We start from the raw sequence: 23395 nt of genomic DNA, 5'->3' as shown, positions 1-23395 counted from the left end.
TCTAGGATTGTGACAACTTATTGATTTCTGTTTTCGCGATTAAGAAATGTTTCCATCTGTTTTTGGCTTCCAGATTCTATATTGACTTCAAAGTAGCTTAATTCAAAGAATTTATTTTTGTTATTCTATTATAAATCTTATCATGAATTGTATAAATTCTTCTTTGACCTTAAAGCGGAATAATGAGTGTTGGAACATGTGTGGAAATTGAGTTAAAAGACTAAACACAAATTCCCATGTTGGGTAGAACTAGTGTTGTGTGAATTGAAAAAAGTGGAAGTCCCACATCGGATGGAACACACACATTAGTAGTGTTTATATACTGGGGGTGTACCTCTAATTAATGGGGGTACATAATTGTGTGAACGAAGTAAGCACTAGAGAAAAAATATATATTGATATATATTTTATTATTTGGAAATGATAAATTAAATAATTAATTTAATCATTATTAGAAAGTGCTTTCTTAGTCCCCAAGTTTTGCTAAAATATTTTGGTACATAATATAATATATTTTTGTACTAAATTTAATATATTTTAGTACTCAATTAAGATATTTTTGTACTAGATCTAATATGTGAATTACTTAATCGCAAAGTAATATGTTACTTGTTCCCAAAGTTTCTCATATTACTTGTTCCCAAAGTTTCTCACTTATTAGGTGTGAATTTTCTCTATAAATAGAGAGCTCACACAGTGCATTCCACACACCGAAAAGAATTTCATTGAGTTGTCGGGAATTCTTTTCTTCTCTTCTCCCTCCGACTTGTGTTAACAAGTTTCTTCTACTTCTACTCCTTTCTGTCCCTTTCGGTATCAAATAGAGCGGTTACGTACCGTATCGAGTGGCTTCGATCAATCGATTGAACCATATTTTAAGAGTGTTCTTAAGACCATAGTCCCTTTTTCGGTTTAATGCCCCTTCGGAATTAAGAGTGGTCTTAAGTTCATAGTCCCTTCGGAATATAGAGTACTATTAAGATCATACACTAGTGCAGAAAACACTTTTTAAATCAGGTGAATATGACTTTTTAAATCGGGTGAACATCCGATTTATAGGTAGCCGATTTAAAAAGTGGATTTGATTTTAAGTCAGCCCCCTTTACCCGATTTAAAATCGTTTAATTTAAATCGGTTGAACCCATCTAAAATCGTTTAATTTAAATCGGATGAACCCATCTAAAATCTTTTAATTTAAATCGGATGAACCCACTTAAAAAGTCTCAAAAGGGATAAAAAAAATCAGTATCATGCATTAATAAATTGAGCAAGCTCATCCAAAATCACTATCCATCTTGTATTGCATCTACAACGTTTCTACATACACATAATTAAGACAAGAAATTCTCAAATCTCAAATTCATTAGTTTTGCACAAAATATTGAAAACCGTCCAACTGTCAAAATTATAATTTCAATCTAATCATTTCATTCATTACATATCAATTCACAACTAGAAGAAATCAATTCACTAGCTTTAGAACCTAGAATTTGTTATCAACAACCTTCAATTTTTGCTCCTTGCCAATAATCATTACCTGAACCTGTACAAAAAGAAAACATGTTTTAGATTCTACTTATATTTTGTGAGTAGAACAATTGATGCGTCTAATCTATAAATTCAGTTCATCTGTCGCCATTCTCACACACTTGTCATCCACTACTGCTAAAAAATAATCATTTCACATTCAAGTAAAATTAACACTTAACATAACCTAACTAACTGATACTTAAAGTGCATTCGTGAACATGGACATGTGATTTTAAGGTCGTCAAGGATCACACAAGTGATTTTCCAGCAACTGAATTTGATGTCATTTTGTATTTTGCTAACATAGCTTCTTTCTTTGGTTACCATGCACAAATTAATATCATTTTAATAGCCTTGAATAATAGGTGGTGGACTTTCAAGGTATGAAGAAATGCAACACATTATTAAAAATTGAATAGATTCATAATAGTCTCCATTATTAGCAATACCGTAACAATAATTACTAACAATATGCAATAAGTAATGATATATGGATTATCTCATTGAAGAAGAAGATAAAAAACATACCTTAAACAACTTGTTAAAAGTGCATGTACAATTGCCTTGTCAAAATGAACCTTAGCCTCCTCCTGGTATGAGATTAAAAATGCCTATTTAATGTTGGTATTACAACACTTTTCCTAGCGCAAGAGAGACTTAGGTCTGCCCCTCCAAGTAATTGCAGCTTTTTGTTTAATTATAGATCATTCAAAGGCTGAAACTTATTCATGTAAGAACCTGAAAAGTAAAGAGTATCTGAAACATCAAAATTTGTGTTCAAATTGAGCTAAGGTTTGTGTTCAAATTGCCATTTACAATCCATTCAAGCAACCATTTACCACTTTGCTTCAGAAAACTTGTGAATCCTATAAGCTTAACATGAGGTACAATTATAACATATATGTCTAACATGCATGGCACACATACATACATGAAAACGGCCTTAAAAATGGGCATAAACCTACAAAAAGAGGATCAAGCTGATATGAAAACAACAGATTCCATATAAAGAACTCAATCTTCAAATAGATATTACCTTCAAATAGATTCCATAGAAAGGAAAACTCATATATTGAGCATTATAACAGCAACTCACCTCAAAAAATCATGAAAGAAACATGCAGGGCAAGTTTCTCAAATTTACCAAAAATTGTAACATTGCGGCAAATGCACGAGGTAAGGATTTCATCTTGAAGTCATTCCCTTAACCACTTCATATAAAAGGCAAGTAGTCAATATCTGCAATTTACAAAAACCATTAGATAAAATGATCCTTCAACAAACTAATGTATTATCAATTATTAAAGCAAGACTTTCTAATAATGCAACACTGTTGAACCTTTAGAATGTAACATTGTGTTAAAACATACGCAAGTAAGGATCAACTACTTTCAACAGACCAATGCATTATCATTTATCAAAGCAAGCTTTGCAACATACTAATGTTGCTAATTCTTTTAGCATGATCCACTAAGTTCATCATTCAGCAGGACATTTTCAAAGCTGATAGAATAAGAATTAATATGGTTCAACCATTCATTGACTCTAATCTTGCTCACCAATTTAAGTCTCAGGATGCATCTGCTCTTTCACAACATAATCTTGCTTACTAATACTACTTGTGGAGTTGTAGTAGACAATACTCATTAATTCATTCATTCATAGCAGCAATAAGTGTTTTTGGTACTAGGATCCATTCAATTTAGTAATCATGACACAAACATTACCATTTAAAATTTTCACGCAATACCTAAAAATATTAATACTATTTGCAATTTTATAATCAGCTTTCACGCAATAGCTAAATCACGCATTTTTTGCATTGAGACCAAACAACTTACAGTTCAAGATGAACATATAATAGGTTCAAAAAGTAACTACGCAAACGGTTCAAAATATAACTAATCAAGAAAATCCAGATTTTGTTAGATTTAATTAAATTCGGTCCTTAAGCTCGCAGTGAGTGGTACTTCATACTTTCAAGTACACGCAAACCAAATTGAATAAAATAAAATCTTACTCCAAAACCATTTTTCCAAAATAAAGTCATCATTATCAAGTTAATGGAATAATGCCAAAAAATAATACTACTTGTCACAAAAGAGAAGGTACAATTTTCATGATTCAGAGACAAAGATGTAATTAAGACATGTAATAACTTACTAACATTGAATTACTTAATTTCCAACCACACAAAGCTTCAGACATGAGAAAATTAAAGTAAAAAAACTTGTTCAACACCTTATAATAAATGGAATACCCGTATAGAAAAGGATGTTAGATCATTAACATTTACAAGTATAGAAATTTGTACTTTTCACCCAAAAAAAGAAAAAAAGAACTTGGATCCAATGGTTTAAAAAGAGAACCCACAAGCATCGATATGGCTTCATTAGATGTAGACTTGTAGTAGATGATATCCACATATAAATTGGATTACGTGAATCAAATCATATGCAAAGACTAAACTGAATCTCTATATACTAGAAATTTGTAAATTAACATAAGTATTATTATTATCAGTAATGAAATAAAGTACTCCCAATAAAAATGATAATAGAAAAGACAAGTTTACCATTGTTTAACAAAATTTTCTTTAGGATAATCCTGGCAATATTTATATTTTCTCATCTGGTGTACCAAGGGTTCAAAAAATATGTAGACAGGTAACAAGCAAACAAGTGCTGTCAAAGTTTCGTGTCACGTGTAATTGTGTGTGATAATGAAGTAAATATCCAATTGACTTTAGTAATAATAAACTCTTCAAGTATACAACATGGTAATGATACTCACCTATACCAATGTAACCATAACAGAAGTATATTGCTTGAGAGTTCTTCAATACTGCCTTGACATTCTAAAATTACATATTTTCAACTGCCCTGCTCTCTATGGTCATATTCACCTTCTTTCATGCTTCAATTTCTCTAGTCTCGTAAGTATCCTCTTCATCAATATCAGATCTAGTGATTGTGCCACCTGTACGACCACAAACTTCCGAAATTTTAACAAATGAGAACAAATTCGGATTTTGGGTTCATGAGTAATAGGGTTTGGATGAAAAATTGAAAGAAAATGCAACTTGGAGATGAAATCAGAAAATTAACAAGTGAAATTTGAAACTAGCAACATTTTTCATATGTCATACGAATCACTTCCAATGTTTGAGAGATTTGAAATTAGGTTTTAAGCTTAGGAATCCATGAACCCTAATACTCATATGAGAAATGAAAGACAAGAGAAAAAAAAGAAGGAAACTCACCCCCGGAGATGGATAGAACCATAACGGCGACAATGGAACAACACAACGCGACCTGGACGGTGCAAAACATTGTGGTCGCGAGAGAGAAAGAGATGGGCTTCAGATTGATTCAAGAGAGAGAAGACATAGAGTAAAGTTATCATAGAATAAAGTTTCTTTTATTTACCAAATTGCCACCGTGTTTCTTTTTATTTTTATTTTAATTTAATTAAAATACTTTTTAAGTCAAACAACCCGATTTAAATTTGTTTTTAGTCAATATGCTCATCACAATGACTGTTTTTAAATCAGGTGGATAGCCACCCATTTAAAATCTCTGATTTAATAAGTGTTTTTTGTACTAGTGATAGTCCCTTTTCGTAATACTAATGTCCCGTCGGAATTAAGAATGATCTTAACAATATATAAATTATTTCAATAATTTTCTATTTAATTAGAATGGTGGTAACACCATATTTGAGTGGTCGTAGTGCCATATTGATGTTTTGGAGAAGTTAAAGTTAGAATGGTGGTAACACCATATTTGAGTGGTCTCAGCACCATAATAGAATGGTAATAATACCATATTAATTTGAGTGGTTTCAATATTAAAGAGTGGTCTTAGTACCATATTTGAAGGTGTAAATCTCGAACGGTTTTCTACGGTGCAGTAGTTAACCGCACAGTTGTAGCTGGGCTTGTTTTATCCTGGAGGCGGCGTGGTTGATAGTCTACCTTGCACAACTTTGGGTAGTGCCACGAAACGTCTTAAAGAGAGCGACCTGGTCGTGACTCAACCTAGTAACAACTTCGGTAGATAATAGAATTTGGAAATCCAAATACAATAGTTTGGAAATCCAAAAACAACAATGAGAAATTGCGGAGTTTCACTCCTCGAAAGGGTTTGACCGAGAAAAGGTGGCTCAATGTATCCTTACCTCTCTGTGCCATTTGTGGAAAAGATTTCTCTTATGATACAGGAAAAGGTGAAATCCAATCAACACAAGTTAATTTGTATTTCTAAGAATGGGCTAGCTATTTCCCACTTGTCTTTGTCGATGAATTTCTCTTGTTCACTCGAGCAAAATCCTCTTATGCGTAATTGTCTAAGAAGTTCTACATCAATTTCACCATGCTTTTGACCTTAAGCTAAATGTCCATAAATGGAAAATACCTTGGATTTCTTATGTTATTAAGAGTAAATTATTCAGACTTTGCATTTATCATGGTTAATCTGTAGGTTTGTAGGGTAGGGAGCGTCACTTTTGCTTAATCTGTAGTTTCTTCTATGAACAGAATTCACCATAGGCAATAAGTGCAAATAATGGGTTTTCTAGAATGCAGTGATGAGCCTGTAATCAGCCTTTGATCACTTCTGGAAACAGGTTTGATGGAGGTTTGTTCTATTTGGGCTATGAATTTTCCAAAAGATTAAGGTTTGATTGTTATTTGTTCTTTTTGAAGTTTATGTCTTATGTCTTATGCTCTTAGCTGTGATTAAGTTTCTTTGTGCTTTTCTGCATATCAATGCAACAAAATATGAGTGAGCAACCGTACAATTCATGCAGCCCGAATGAGATCAAAGCTGCAATAACTCGTCTGTATCTATAGGAACCAATAAATGTCTGTATCTAGAAGGGTATATAAGTTTGTCTTCCACTGAACAACATTTTGAGCTGTAAGTGTGAAGCACACGTTGTCAGAAGACAACTTGTGGCAGTGATGGTTTAGAGAGTTCAACCCATAAACATAGTATCATTTTCTTTTGCATTCCAAATCGAAATTAACAAACTGCGCCTGTTCAAGCCTGGTGGCTTGGTTGTAATCTGTTAATTTGAAGTCTGTAAATCTGTGGGAAATAGTAATGAATTGTGATGGTGTAGATTTACAGTTTCTTCTAATTTTGTCTGTTCGACTAATATAATGATCGTGATATAATATTATTATCTGTTAGGTTAATCTAACTTTTGAAATTTGACAGGAACAGTTTCAGATGATCTAAGCTTATATACTTGTGTAAATTTGTGATAACTCATTGTTTCAGTAGAGACGTCCGTTGATGACATTAGCCGCAATTTCTCCGCAATTGCTTGTTAATCTTTATTCTCTCCCTGTTATCTTCTAATACGTTATAAGAAGTATATATTTTAGAGTTATCATTTTCGTCCTTCCATGTCCATAATTTGAACATATGGCTAAGAAAATCATGAAAATGAATGAAAAATCAACAACTTTGCTACTCCAATTTTTTTCAAATTCTACAATATGAAAACATGATGCATACATTTTGGATTCCAAAATCTGAACCATACAAATGTGAAAGAAAAAAAATGAATTGAAAACGCATGTATTGAGCAAATGTGTACGAACCTCGAATGAAGTATATAATATTGAGATTTAAGGATTTTTTTTATTTTTTTTATAAATAAATTGGGACCAAACTTCCCCATATATTTTTATAGGAAGAACTTAAATATATGTGATCAACCACATGACAAAGTAGAGCATCACATTAACCTTGCCAGTGTTCAATAACACAAAAAAACTAAGTGTAAAATGTGATAAAATTACTAATGTGTTTGTATTTTTTTTTTTTTTGTGACAGAATTAAAATCCTATTTATTTTTTTCAGACTAAACTCGAGTTGGTATTTTTATATATACTAGCGGAAAGACGGGCACTATCGTGCCCGTCTGTCCGCTCTTTCTACTGCGCTAACGCATGTGATTATTTTATTATGTTTGTTTGTATAATTTTGATTAAATTTTTTAAATTTTTAAATATTAATGGAAATTATTGATATATTGATTTATAAACAAAATATTGTCAAGTTATATAACAATTATTTATGAACACAACATATTTTAGTTTGTCTGCATATAAAATAAAGAAAAAATAATGATCTTTTATTGTTTATTCTAATAGTAATTAGTAAAATCATAACATAAATGTATAAATGACATTTTATGTAAAAGGAACATTGTTATGATTGGGATAAAAGAATATCTTTAAAAACTACATTTTTCGTAAAGTCTCCATCTTCTCCTTCTATTTTCCCTTCATTAATGAGAATTTTTGTTGAATTTTGAGAAACTCCTCTCGATAAAGCTACATATAATTGACCATGACTGAAAACATGTCGTGGAAGATAGATTCTGATATTGGGAACGGTCTGCCCTTTAACATTAATTTTTGCTCACGTTTGTTACTAATATTTTTTTTCATAGGATTTAAAGTTCAATCTTTAACATTATTTTTTGCTCACGTTTGTTACTAATATTTTTTTTAGAGTCTTTTTTTAGAGTATTTAAAGTCCAATCTTTAACATTATTTTTTGCTCACGTTTGTTACTAATCTTTTTTTAGAGAATTTATAGTCCAATCTTCAACAATATTTTTTGCTCAAGTCTATTACTAATCTTTTTTTAGAGGATTTAAAGTCCAATCTTTAACAATATTTTTTGCTCACGTTTGTTACTAATTTTTTTTTAGAGGATTTAAATTCCAATATTTAACATTATTGCTCACGTTTGTTACTAATCTTTTTTTTTAGAGGATTTAAAGTCCAATCTTTTCCATTATTTTTTACTCACGTTTGTTACAACTGATCAAAGACTAAGGATGAGTAATTTATGTCAATAAAATAATATGGAATACTGTTTTTTGTGGAAGGGATATGAAAATACTTGACAATCTTTGTCGGTTGTATTGAGGGGAACAACACAGATGTACAACATAAAAGCGGCTGATAAAAAAGTAACATGAGTTATTGTTTTGTGCTAGTTTTTTTGTGAGTTTGATCTTTGGTTAACATAGGTAAAAGAGGGTTAACGATGACGATTAGTGACATGGATTACTAATCCACGTATTATTTTATAATTGGCTATTTGTATTTAAAATTAAGGGTATTTTTGAAAAAAAAATCCAACCCAAAGGTGTGCTTATAGATAAATAAATAAAAAAAAGCACACTATCATAGTTTGTATAAGCAATTATAAACCAGCAAAGTCAAATAATTCTTAAAATTAATCGTAAATAATTTGAATCATAATCACTTATAAACCAGCAAAGTCAAATAATCCATAAAATTAATCAACTTTGATTAGTTGTAACATCAAAGAAATAAACTGAATTCTGATGCAGAGGGCGGAGAGAGGTTGAGAAAAACTAAACAATGCGGGAACGAACTATGAACTGTGAGAACCCTACTTATTAATATTTTTAATATAGTGCTAACAAATCTTTTTCTAAAAGATTTTGAATCATAATATTTTGCTCACATTTATTAATAATATTTTTATCATAGGATTTAAAGTCCAATTTTTAACATTATTTTTTTCTCATGTTTGTTACTAATCTTTTTTTTTTGCTCACGTTTGTTACTAATCTTTTATTAGAGGATTTAAAGTCTAATATTTAACATTATTTTTTGCTCATGTTTGTTACTAATATTTTTTTAGAGGATTTAAAGTCCAATCTTTAACAATATTTTTTGCTCACATTTGTTACCAATCTTTTTTTAGAGGATTTATAGTCCATTTAATATAGTGCTAACAAATCTTTTTCTAAAAGATTTTGAATCATAATATTTTGCTCACGTTTGTTACTAATATTTTTATCAGAGGATTTAAAGTCCAATTTTTAACATTATTTTTTGCTTAGTTTGTTACTAATCTTTTTTTTTGCTCACGTTTATTACTAATTTTTTATTAGAGGATTTAAAGTCTAATCTTTAACATTATTTTTTACTCATGTTTGTTACTAATCTTTTTTTAGAGGATTTAAAATCAAATCTTTAACAATATTTTTTACTCACGTTTGTTATTAATTTTTTTTTAGAGGATTTAAAGTCCAATTTTTAACATTATTTTTTGCTTAGCTTGTTACTAATCTTTTTTTTTTGCTCACGTTTGTTACTAATCTTCTAATCGTTTTTTAGAGGATTTAAAGTCCAATCTCTCACAATATTTTTTGCTCACGTTTGTTACTAATTTTTTTATAGGATTTATAGTCCAATCCTCATCAGCTATTATTTTTGTTTAATAAAAAATTAAAATAACTAATAGACTCGTGAGAAATAAAGAAGGAAAAAACATAAACTTTGGATTATTTTTTTTCATAAGTGATTATTGTTCAACTTTGATTTTCTCAAATTCTGATTCATTCATTCTTCTAACAAAAAAAAGTAAAAACAAAGCTTGAATTGTAATGTTGGCGGAAAGTAAATTGCTCGAAGGTTAAAACAGAAAGATATTCAATTCATGAAGTGGACCTTAAAGATATTCCATTCAATGGTGCTTCAGAAGTATTAATTAAGTTCATGAGCCTTGGAACTTTCTAATTTTTAGAGGTGATGAGATGTGATCAGAGGGTACTATGATGAATTCTGGATCGATTTGAATTCATGAGAAGAGACATAAAGAATGCAAATATAATTTTTAAACTTTTTGTGAGTTTGATCTGTTGTTAACTGTGGTAAAAGAAAGTTAACGTTTACGATTAGTGACATTGATTATTAATCCATGTGTTATTTTATAATTGCTATTTGTATTTAAAATTAAGGGTATTTTTGGAAAGAAAATTCCAACCCAAAAGTGTGCTGAAAGGGGTAGTTTTCTTTATATACAGTATAGATATATATAAAAGGTCAAAAGTGGAACTTCACTCTAACAGGGATTGAAAAAATAAATGAAAGAAAAAAAAACAGAGAGATTGAAAACAGAAGGTTGTAGTATTAGTTGAAACCCTAACATACACCAGTGGCGGCTTGTTCACTCAAAACCCTAACAAACACCAGTATTTAAAATTTCTTCATAGCTATGAACGCTAATCAAAGCATTTCTCATCTTGAATCAATGGAGAAGAAGAAATCAGTGTCTGCTGTCATGAATGAAAAGGTGAGCACATATATATATCTGATGATCTTTCCTTCTCCATTCTATCAAAATTGCCTCTTAAATCTTTCAAGCGTTTTCAATGTGTTCGTAAATCATGGTCTCTCTTATCTGAAAACCAACCCTTCATGAACATGTTCCGCAACAATTTATTGTCTAACTCTCCCCGTTGTTCATGTTACGATGGAGGATCCATCATCCTAAAAGTTTTCATTAACTGGAAAGAAGTTTTCTATTCTTTTACTGGTGAGAGGTTTGAGAACAAAGTCAAATTAGATTTATCAAATCCGTTTATAGAAAATGATGTTGGTATTTTTGGTTTTGGTAGTATTGGTGACACACTTTGCCTCCATCATTCTGATGATGACGATCGTGACAAAATTGTATTGTGGAATCCAGCTACCCAAACATTCAAGCTACTTCCTCCTAGTGAGGTTGAGTTAGATGAGTCGTCTATACCTGATAAACATAGGGATTCTCTTAGCATTTATGTTAAGTCTTCTCTTCATGGATTTGGTTATGACCATGTTATAAATGACTATAAGGTCATTCGACATATAGAAGTTATTATAGAATCCTCAGGTAGACGTGCCATTGAAGAAGTTATATTAGACCATATTACGGGGAAAAACTTCGGGCCATCATGGGAGATATATAGCCTAAGAAGTGACTCGTGGAGAGAGATTTATGTTGACATGCCTTATTCTTTGGATCGTACTGAGGGCACCCAAGTCTATATGGATGAAGTGTGTCATTGGTTGTGTCAAAAGGATAATGGACATTTTGGATATTGGAAAAGACATAATATCCCATTTCAACCTAGTTTGGTATCGTTTTACTTGAGCAACGAAGTGTTCTTCATAACACCCATACCCTCAGATGTAGATGATTGTTTTGATGTTAAAACAAATTGGAGAAACTTGGCAGTGTTAAATGGGACCATTGCATTGATATCATATTATGAAAAGATGAGTACTTTTCACATATCAATCATGGGTGAGATTGGTGTGAAGGAATCATGGACCAATCTCTTCACTATTGGACCATTGCCTTGTGTTGATCGTCCTATTGGAGTGGGTACGAAGGGGGAAATATTCTTCATTAGAAATGATGAAGAACTAGCTTGGCTTGATTTGAGTACCCAGATGATTGAGGAGCTTGGTTATGAAGCAGGAAGTTTTCTTCGTTGTAGGATAATAAATTACAAGGAAATCATTCTTCCAATTAAGGAATAGGTAGTAAATTGTTTTTCTTGTTTTTGCTCGTTGGGATGTCACAATTATTGTCAAGTAAACTAAGAAACTATTTGATCTTGCTTTTTCATTTTTATTTTGAATGTTTTGCTTGTTTTATTTCTCACGTCTACATCCAATAAAATGAATGGTCTTTTGCCTTTATTGAATGACCTCTAGTTTTTTGTAGAAATAGCTTATGTAAGGAAAATTTTATAATCTGATGAGGAACAAAATTGTTTGCGTAGAAATGTTCTATCTGTTATATTGTTCTAGGTTAAATTATACCGGAGAGGTTGGTGAGGAACTAAGCTTATATATAACTGTATGTAAATTTTTTTGGCATTGAATTTCTATGATAAGTTGTTGAAGGTTTTAAATTCTAGAAAGTGCTGTGTCTTAAACTTAGCCTTGATCAATATAATAGTTATAAGTTCATTATTTTTCGTTTTATGACTTGTATGATCAATAATTTGAATGGATTATGCTGTGTACATCTCTGAACAAAGCATAATCCATTCAAATTATTATGTAAACTGTCAGAGTGCGATTAGGCTGGAGGGTGTTTACCTTTGCAAATGAATCAGCAAAACAGGCATGTAAACTGTCCTCGTCACTGTCCTTTCTGTGACCATGCCTATGAGAATCAGTGACATTTATTTTTTGGTTTTAATCACGATCAACAGTTCTAGAAAGAAGCGAACTTATGGTCTGTTATGCATCGCAGTCTGCTACCTACGCAAATCTAGTGTACTTGGGAGTGAAGGAAACTGATTCAGATTTTAGTAGCAGCTGAATTTGTTTGTGGCGCGATTGGGAAACAGCACATATAACAGATCAGATGATAGTTGCGTGGGGACTGCTGCCAGATAGTAAAACTGGCATAAACCGTAGCCAGATAGTACCAGATAGCAACATTGACGCTACGATTTTTACAAGTAAAGTGACTGTAGGTTTGGAATAGGAATCTGCATTCGTGCTGAGAACGAGATATATATTCATCAAGGGAAAAACTATGAATATTATAGACAAGCTTATTCTTGTTCAAGTCACTTATCATTAAGAATAGTGAACCTATTCTTGTTCATGTTTTAACAATTCCTACACCTATCATTAAGAAACTATTTGTCAAGTAACATAAGAAACCATTTGATCTTGCTTGATCAATTTAGATTAGAATGTTTACTCGCTTTTGATTGAACAAATTGATATATCAATTGAAATTATAAACTTCTTTTAGTTGTTTTTATATGAAGGTAGTCAAATAGTAACACACGACTCGAAGTAGCGTTTTTCTAATTCCATCACCTGCTGCACAAGCTTCAGTCTATCACAATTTCACCATCTCATATTTGTCACTACAAACAAGCGGCGAAGACAAAAAACGTATCCTAAACCCCATTACCAACTAACTTTCTCTTAGACCTAAGTAGAAACTGCTGAAATGAGTTTTTAATATAAAAAATAGGAGTAAATTAAAAGTTTAAATGTGAGATTGAATACACATGAGAGAACATCAGACAGAAAAAAAGTTTACATTTTCTCCTTACTATTGGGAGAGGATGATGGTCAAAATATGAGAAGATAGTCATAATCAATAAAAAATATTTTCTCATAATTTTAACCTTTACTAAAAATTTACATTTTCCTTTAAAAAAAAAAAATTTACATTTTGTTTTGTCCAAAAAATAATTACATTTAGTCAATTGTATTAAAAATATGTTTTAACTTTTAGTTTCTCTCTTATTTATTTATATTTAAAACATATAGCGTAGTAAAAAATTAATACACTCTTTTCAAACTAATAATAATATTATGAAGAATAGAAAATATGTATTATTGATCTGTAAATCAGTGAATACATTAGGTATTTATAACAGAAGGCAACCAACCAGCCACTCTTTAAAACCTGCAAGTGTGTGCAGAAGTTCGCGAGCTTTCCTTAACAATTTTTAAAGTTTAGACTCTACATACATTTTATTTAACTTTAGTCCGTATATTGAATTCCTTTTAGATAAAATGATTGTTATTATTATTAGCAAAAAAAAAAAAAAGTGTTGACAGTTCCTATAATGTATAAAAGGGACTAAAATTAAGTTAAAATAAATTTACGTAAGGAATAAACCTAAACAGTTGCGAACTTTCTAATATTTAACTCTTATTAATTATTGCTAATATATTTTCAAAAGCATATAAAGTTCTTGGGGTTAAAGAACTTAGTGATAAACCAACACATGTTGGCTCAGTTGGTAAGGAACGGGTGTAACATCCCACCTGTCAGTGTTTGAACTGTATCAGTCGATCGTCCCAGAGAACTTATTTTGAAAGATAGTTTAATGGAGAATATTCATTACGTAATATCAGCTTATTACGGAGTAAGTGTTATAGACGGATTTAACACGCTACAGGCAAGGGCAGTTTGGTAATTTCCCAAGAAGGGGATATTTAATTGGGATAACCCCAAAAATATCTCATTTTCCATTTTCTTTCTCTCTCCTAGCCTTTGGAAAAAACTTCTCTTCTTCCTCTCTTTCTCTCCATCGGTTCTCCCTCCTTCTCCTCACCTCACCACTTCATCAAAACTACTTCCTGTCATGGCATGCTTCTAGATTATGTTTCTCAACATCTCATAAGCTTGGGGTTTTGTTTGATTCTTCTTTTCTTCCTTTCAAGAATGGATTCAAGTTAGGGTTTTGATCAAGTTGGAAGTTGAAGCATGTTTTGGTGTAAGCTAGGGTTGATTCATGGTTAAGAAACAAAGAGGAAGATGATTGAAGATTGATTAGTAAGCTAAGGCCATGGATGTGAACAAATCAAGAACTAGGGTTTGTTGAATAAAACTTTGGGTTGGATTTGAGATGAGATAGCAAGGATGAAGATGTTATGGATTGCAAGAAAACAACAAGAGTGAGATGGTTTGATCAAGAAAGCAATAAGGACCACAAAGCTAGGGTTTTGAGGCATGAAGGGAAGTTGATGCTTGGAAGCTTTTGGGAATCAAGTGTAATCTTTTAGGTGAGTTCCTTAGATAGATTTCCCACCTTGAGTTTATGTTATTGACTTGTAAGATAAGAAATGGATTTTTAGAATTTGCATATAGTGTGTAAGCACCCCTTTTTATGTTATGCTTGCTATACTTGCCAATACTTGCAATTCAAATGTTTTACAAGTTTCCTGTGACCTCTAGAATCATACTATGCATAAAGATATTTGGTTTTGAGGCTTTTGGGTCAAGAACACCTTTTATGCAGGGCTGGAATGTCATAGCTCGCCTCGCGAGCAAGTGAGCTCGCCATGGCGAGCAAGACTGTCGAACCAGGGGTACTGCTCGCCTCTAGCTCGCCTCGCGAGCAAAGCAAATCGCCACGGCGAGTAATGCTGCTCGCCTAGCGAGCAAGACAGTGCTTACGGCATTGTTTGCTCGCCTCAGGTCTTGTTGACGTCCTTTAAGCCGGTGTTACCCGAGCAATCTTTTATGAAATAAACCCCTCAATCCAAGATTATATTGGCTAATTTTGAGTAAAGTTTTCTTGAGAAGAAGCAAGTATTTGGCATAGTTAGCAAAGCATGGCAAAGAAAGAATAGTAAGATAAGAACGGGTAGCAAGTCAACCATTAAGAAAGGGAAGAACTAGAGCCTCGGTATAGTTATCGAGAACTAGAATAGTTAGAAAGTAATAGAATGCTTTGCATTGGTAATATGCTCGATAGACGCGAGGTAATGTGAGTATTATCTTCGCATAGAAGTTAAGTGCCATACGAGTATGGTAAGGTGTGAATCGATTTATATCCATTCACAAAGTAAGTTAAGCAAGCACATAGTTACCTCTAGTGGGATCGTCTAGGGATCTGAGGTAAAAGAGTTAGCATGTTTAAGTTAATTTTCATGCATAAGACTAAGACTTTCAAGAAAGAAAGAGTGTCATGTCTCTTGTTATCCAAATTGGATTCAAGGGGTTCCCCAAGGGGAATGGTTAAGCCGCAAGGGAGCCGCATTTCACTAAGCTAAGGTGCCGTGTCTTTTGTATTCCATCCAAGGTTGGGTACAAAAGGTTCTCCAAGGGGAACGAGGTAAGCCGTAAGGGACCCGCACATTCACTAAGGGAGTCCGGTGTGCTCTTGCTAAGCATTTCACCGGTAGTAAGGGATTATCTTCCGGGGTTACTCCACTCGGGACTAATCCATAAAATGAATTCAAGATAATTGTTTGTTACACGCTAACATAATCAATAAAGCTGACTATGCATATTCATCATACATTTATGTGTTATGTCATAGAGCCTTGGCATAGACCGTCAAGAACTAGAAAGAATTTAGAAGTAAATAGTCAAGAACTAGCAAGCTAGAAAGAGTCACTTTTGTGACAATAGATGATATGTTGTTAGATGCAACATATTCAAGTAAGCAAGTTAAGAGAGTTATACCGACGACGATCATAGGCTTCCCCTAATCGTCCAGTTTAGTGTTGTGTCATGACTTTAGCAAGTGAAGGCCTTGATGCGTAGATCGTATCTTGGCATTGCGGTTTTAGTTTTCCCTTAACTGCCATGACACGCGTAAGATGAGAAGCCTATAACAAGTAAGATAAGCCATAACCATAACCACACCCGTCTACTAGTGCTGTGTCTTAAACTTAGCCTTGATCAATATAATAGTTATAAGTTCATTATTTTTCGTTTTATGACTTGTATGATCAATAATTTGAATGGATTATGCTGTGTACATCTCTGAACAAAGCATAATCCATTCAAATTATTATGTAAACTGTCAGAGTGCGATTAGGCTGGAGGGTGTTTACCTTTGCAAATGAATCAGCAAAACAGGCATGTAAACTGTCCTCGTCACTGTCCTTTCTGTGACCATGCCTATGAGAATCAGTGACATTTATTTTTTGGTTTTAATCACGATCAACAGTTCTAGAAAGAAGCGAACTTATGGTCTGTTATGCATCGCAGTCTGCTACCTACGCAAATCTAGTGTACTTGGGAGTGAAGGAAACTGATTCAGATTTTAGTAGCAGCTGAATTTGTTTGTGGCGCGATTGGGAAACAGCACATATAACAGATCAGATGATAGTTGCGTGGGGACTGCTGCCAGATAGTAAAACTGGCATAAACCGTAGCCAGATAGTACCAGATAGCAACATTGACGCTACGATTTTTACAAGTAAAGTGACTGTAGGTTTGGAATAGGAATCTGCATTCGTGCTGAGAACGAGATATATATTCATCAAGGGAAAAACTATGAATATTATAGACAAGCTTATTCTTGTTCAAGTCACTTATCATTAAGAATAGTGAACCTATTCTTGTTCATGTTTTAACAATTCCTACACCTATCATTAAGAAACTATTTGTCAAGTAACATAAGAAACCATTTGATCTTGCTTGATCAATTTAGATTAGAATGTTTACTCGCTTTTGATTGAACAAATTGATATATCAATTGAAATTATAAACTTCTTTTAGTTGTTTTTATATGAAGGTAGTCAAATAGTAACACACGACTCGAAGTAGCGTTTTTCTAATTCCATCACCTGCTGCACAAGCTTCAGTCTATCACAATTTCACCATCTCATATTTGTCACTACAAACAAGCGGCGAAGACAAAAAACGTATCCTAAACCCCATTACCAACTAACTTTCTCTTAGACCTAAGTAGAAACTGCTGAAATGAGTTTTTAATATAAAAAATAGGAGTAAATTAAAAGTTTAAATGTGAGATTGAATACACATGAGAGAACATCAGACAGAAAAAAAGTTTACATTTTCTCCTTACTATTGGGAGAGGATGATGGTCAAAATATGAGAAGATAGTCATAATCAATAAAAAATATTTTCTCATAATTTTAACCTTTACTAAAAATTTACATTTTCCTTTAAAAAAAAAAAATTTACATTTTGTTTTGTCCAAAAAATAATTACATTTAGTCAATTGTATTAAAAATATGTTTTAACTTTTAGTTTCTCTCTTATTTATTTATATTTAAAACATATAGCGTAGTAAAAAATTAATACACTCTTTTCAAACTAATAATAATATTATGAAGAATAGAAAATATGTATTATTGATCTGTAAATCAGTGAATACATTAGGTATTTATAACAGAAGGCAACCAACCAGCCACTCTTTAAAACCTGCAAGTGTGTGCAGAAGTTCGCGAGCTTTCCTTAACAATTTTTAAAGTTTAGACTCTACATACATTTTATTTAACTTTAGTCCGTATATTGAATTCTTTTTAGATAAAATGATTGTTATTATTATTAGCAAAAAAAAAAAAAGTGTTGACAGTTCCTATAATGTATAAAAGGGACTAAAATTAAGTTAAAATAAATTTACGTAAGGAATAAACCTAAACAGTTGCGAACTTTCTAATATTTAACTCTTATTAATTATTGCTAATATATTTTCAAAAGCATACAAAGTTCTTGGGGTTAAAGAACTTAGTGATAAACCAACACATGTTGGCTCAGTTGGTAAGGAACGGGTGTAACATCCCACCTGTCAGTGTTTGAACTGTATCAGTCGATCGTCCCAGAGAACTTATTTTGAAAGATAGTTTAATGGAGAATATTCATTACGTAATATCAGCTTATTACGGAGTAAGTGTTATAGACGGATTTAACACGCTACAGGCAAGGGCAGTTTGGTAATTTCCCAAGAAGGGGATATTTAATTGGGATAACCCCAAAAATATCTCATTTTCCATTTTCTTTCTCTCTCCTAGCCTTTGGAAAAAACTTCTCTTCTTCCTCTCTTTCTCTCCATCGGTTCTCCCTCCTTCTCCTCACCTCACCACTTCATCAAAACTACTTCCTGTCATGGCATGCTTCTAGATTATGTTTCTCAACATCTCATAAGCTTGGGGTTTTGTTTGATTCTTCTTTTCTTCCTTTCAAGAATGGATTCAAGTTAGGGTTTTGATCAAGTTGGAAGTTGAAGCATGTTTTGGTGTAAGCTAGGGTTGATTCATGGTTAAGAAACAAAGAGGAAGATGATTGAAGATTGATTAGTAAGCTAAGGCCATGGATGTGAACAAATCAAGAACTAGGGTTTGTTGAATAAAACTTTGGGTTGGATTTGAGATGAGATAGCAAGGATGAAGATGTTATGGATTGCAAGAAAACAACAAGAGTGAGATGGTTTGATCAAGAAAGCAATAAGGACCACAAAGCTAGGGTTTTGAGGCATGAAGGGAAGTTGATGCTTGGAAGCTTTTGGGAATCAAGTGTAATCTTTTAGGTGAGTTCCTTAGATAGATTTCCCACCTTGAGTTTATGTTATTGACTTGTAAGATAAGAAATGGATTTTTAGAATTTGCATATAGTGTGTAAGCACCCCTTTTTATGTTATGCTTGCTATACTTGCCAATACTTGCAATTCAAATGTTTTACAAGTTTCCTGTGACCTCTAGAATCATACTATGCATAAAGATATTTGGTTTTGAGGCTTTTGGGTCAAGAACACCTTTTATGCAGGGCTGGAATGTCATAGCTCGCCTCGCGAGCAAGTGAGCTCGCCATGGCGAGCAAGACTGTCGAACCAGGGGTACTGCTCGCCTCTAGCTCGCCTCGCGAGCAAAGCAAATCGCCACGGCGAGTAATGCTGCTCGCCTAGCGAGCAAGACAGTGCTTACGGCATTGTTTGCTCGCCTCAGGTCTTGTTGACGTCCTTTAAGCCGGTGTTACCCGAGCAATCTTTTATGAAATAAACCCCTCAATCCAAGATTATATTGGCTAATTTTGAGTAAAGTTTTCTTGAGAAGAAGCAAGTATTTGGCATAGTTAGCAAAGCATGGCAAAGAAAGAATAGTAAGATAAGAACGGGTAGCAAGTCAACCATTAAGAAAGGGAAGAACTAGAGCCTCGGTATAGTTATCGAGAACTAGAATAGTTAGAAAGTAATAGAATGCTTTGCATTGGTAATATGCTCGATAGACGCGAGGTAATGTGAGTATTATCTTCGCATAGAAGTTAAGTGCCATACGAGTATGGTAAGGTGTGAATTGATTTATATCCATTCACAAAGTAAGTTAAGCAAGCACATAGTTACCTCTAGTGGGATCGTCTAGGGATCTGAGGTAAAAGAGTTAGCATGTTTAAGTTAATTTTCATGCATAAGACTAAGACTTTCAAGAAAGAAAGAGTGTCATGTCTCTTGTTATCCAAATTGGATTCAAGGGGTTCCCCAAGGGGAATGGTTAAGCCGCAAGGGAGCCGCATTTCACTAAGCTAAGGTGCCGTGTCTTTTGTATTCCATCCAAGGTTGGGTACAAAAGGTTCTCCAAGGGGAACGAGGTAAGCCGTAAGGGACCCGCACGTTCACTAAGGGAGTCCGGTGTGCTCTTGCTAAGCATTTCACCGGTAGTAAGGGATTATCTTCCGGGGTTACTCCACTCGGGACTAATCCATAAAATGAATTCAAGATAATTGTTTGTTACACGCTAACATAATCAATAAAGCTGACTATGCATATTCATCATACATTTATGTGTTATGTCATAGAGCCTTGGCATAGACCGTCAAGAACTAGAAAGAATTTAGAAGTAAATAGTCAAGAACTGGCAAGCTAGAAAGAGTCACTTTTGTGACAATAGATGATATGTTGTTAGATGCAACATATTCAAGTAAGCAAGTTAAGAGAGTTATACCGACGACGATCATAGGCTTCCCCTAATCGTCCAGTTTAGTGTTGTGTCATGACTTTAGCAAGTGAAGGCCTTGATGCGTAGATCGTATCTTGGCATTGCGGTTTTAGTTTTCCCTTAACTGCCATGACACGCGTAAGATGAGAAGCCTATAACAAGTAAGATAAGCCTATGACGGGTTTAGTATGCACTACCGTCTAGGAAAGCAAGACTCCACACACGTATAATCAACCGCAGGTTGTATTGTAGACACGTGGCGACTATAGGTTTCCCCCGAGGTTGCCTATAGCCTAGGGTTAGGTGGAATTCACTGAGACATTATGTCTCATCCCAATCCTTATTTGTTTCAGATATCAGGATGGTTTGCAAGATAGTAGCCGAATGGATGCTGTGACAAGTGTTGGTTCGTACCCGATGCCGGATGATGTGGACCTTCAAGGATGTATACATTATGTATTAGGAAAGTTAAGATGTAATCTCTTGTACGAACCCATGTTGTTGTATAAACATTCATTCGAAGTTTTATTGTTGTAAATTTCAATGTATCCAGTACTAATAATAACGCACGTACTAGACTTTCTAGATACGTCTAGTATGGGTGTTACATTTGGTATCAGAGCAGGTCGATTCAGATCGTGCCTTGGGTCATTAAGTTACAACAAAGGTAGTGGGACCATTGGGTTCCGGGTAAATGTTCTAGTTGTTGATGTTAGTTGAGCCTGATCAACTCAATTTAACATTCGACGATTAGAACGGATGCCTGAGAGCTGAATAAGACCAAGGAGGAACGAAGTATATGATGGAGATGCACTGGAAAGTGTAAAATCAGAAGTAAGAACTCAGAATGAGTGCTAGTAAGAGGTTTATCGTGTCAGAAGGTGGTTGGTGAACTAAGTAGTAGATGTATGGATCCTCCGAAAATGTAAGATAGTGAAGAGAAGGAACGTTCTGATGGCGTTGGTAGGAAGGAATTGTATTATGAGATGTAAGCGCAAGGCTTTAAGATAAGGAGAAGTCGACGTATGTTGACGGAGTTAGTGAGCTCCCAAGAAGTAGTTATATGATGGAAATTAAGAGCTTGTGTGCTCAGAGTGGACAAGGTTTTAGCGTTCGGAAGATTGTGTCAAGCAACATGCAGAGAGGAAAGCTACTTGTAGCGGAAGAGGCTAAAAATTTAAGCGATAATTTTATGTCATCGGGACTAATGCATCAATTTCCAACGTACTGAAAATTGTATTGAATCAAGTTGATGCTTTCCATGCATAGATGATAAAGTATTTTATGAAGGTAGGAGTGACTGATGTGCATTGGATTACTTGATAAATGATAATTGTATAACAAGTATATTTTCCGGATAATTGAACTGAAGAAACTCGCCAATAGCAAACCTGGAATGAGATTTCATATTTTCCGAAAACCGTTATTTCATCTCCAGGGTTTCTTTAACTATTGGAGGGTTGTTTTCATAATCCTTTTGTGCTACGAAAATCTTTTATGACGTCAAGTAATAAATGCATATCACACTCTAAGGTTTCCAAGGAAAAAGGCATGGGCAACCATTAATGAAATTGATTCGGCTTGAGGTAACCTTGGAAGTTAATGCGTCAGGAGTCAAGAATGAGCTTAGACCAAGAATATAGAGGTTTCGGTAATATGATTGGACGTCACGGATGTGAAGACATGAAGTAAGAAGTTAAGTGGCGAAGGGTTACTTGAACGCGCAAGGTTCTCATTTGTGGAACTAAGAGTATCCCCCGAATCTATGTTTTGTTTAATTGACTTGCTAAGGCTCGTTACGATGTTAAAGTGTAAAGTTAATATGATTTTAGAAAGATATATGCATATGGGTGATAGAGGTTGACATTTTCGAAATTCAAAAGAAAATTTTGTAGGTACCAGATTGTTACGACTCACGTAAAGTGGGCTAAATTCACTAGAACTAAGATTTGATGGCACATATGTGTTATCGACTCGTTCTATGATTTTAGAGTGACGACTTGGACCTAAATACAGTATAGATATTATTTAATGGAAAATCGTCAACGTCAATGACCCGTGTGCTAGTTTATGAAGTTTTCTTAAAAAGAAAAACCAACGAGCAAGCATAGGCACGCTTAAGCAGAATATAGTATGCGAGAATACTAAGATACAAGGTTAAATGTTCGAGGAAGATATGCCGAGAGCAAGAGGAGTCTACCATGGGAAGTCGTGAAGACGACTCATGAGAATAGCAGGTATGTAGTAGCAAGGAGGTACACCAAGAATCAAGATAAGCTTTTTAAGTCAAGGTTGCTCGGAAATAAGTTTCAGAATAATGAGTATATCGGAAGGTAAAAACAACCAGTAAGAACGTAAGGTCTATTCCCAAGTAAAGTGTTAAGAGTATAAGATAAGTTCACCGTGAGATTTGATCTTACAAAGCAGTGGTAAGAGTTAGAGAAAGGTTGCATCATGGAAGATCCTGAAAATAGTTCAAGAAGATAGAATCCATGAGGTAAACAGGATTGTGGTGTTTCACTCGTCACAACGGAATAGGATATTGGTTTAAGCTAACCGGTGGAAATCAGAGTAGCGCAACAGAAATCAATTGGTAGTCATGGAATGCGGATTTGATAAGAAGAATCTTTGTGAAGAATGTTTGAGATAGTAATGCAAATTCAGTGGGAAGTATCTAGAAATGAGCAAGGAGTTTTCAATATGATAAGGAAGAGTAGAGATATCACTAGTGAAGTAATCAGTTTGCCCACTTGGTAAAGTTGAATGTGTTCAAGAAAAGTAAGTACTATGTTAAGAGAAATATGTTTCGTTAAGGAAATCAGGTTCCGTGTACTGGGAGTAAAGAAAACAAAAGGA

At 33.6% G+C, this 23395-nt stretch overlaps 1 long non-coding RNA gene and 1 pseudogene across 2 annotated transcripts; one reads left to right on the top strand and one right to left on the bottom strand.

Moving 5' to 3' along the window:
- Positions 1-1276: 1276 nt before the first annotated feature.
- On the bottom strand, positions 1277-4934 carry LOC146918607 (uncharacterized). 2 transcript variants are annotated; one of them, XR_015016280.1, is made up of 4 exons: positions 4793-4934; positions 4324-4509; positions 2059-2769; positions 1277-1543 (listed from the first exon to the last, which is right to left on the bottom strand). It is a non-coding gene; the product is annotated as an uncharacterized LOC146918607 (long non-coding RNA). The 2 variants fall into 2 exon arrangements; XR_015016281.1 differs by having other exon boundaries at positions 4324-4524; positions 4793-4928.
- Positions 4935-10604: 5670 nt separating this feature from the next.
- LOC146918606 (F-box protein CPR1-like) lies at positions 10605-11974 on the top strand (annotated as a pseudogene).
- The last annotated feature ends 11421 nt before the right edge of the window (positions 11975-23395 follow it).

This window comes from Medicago sativa, chromosome 6 (genome assembly GCF_051527215.1).
Source record: "Medicago sativa cultivar Bolivia chromosome 6, Bolivia_mono, whole genome shotgun sequence".
NCBI lineage: Eukaryota > Viridiplantae > Streptophyta > Magnoliopsida > Fabales > Fabaceae > Medicago > Medicago sativa.
Note: the sequence above shows the minus strand (reverse complement) of the source record. Positions and strands in the feature narration are given on the sequence as shown.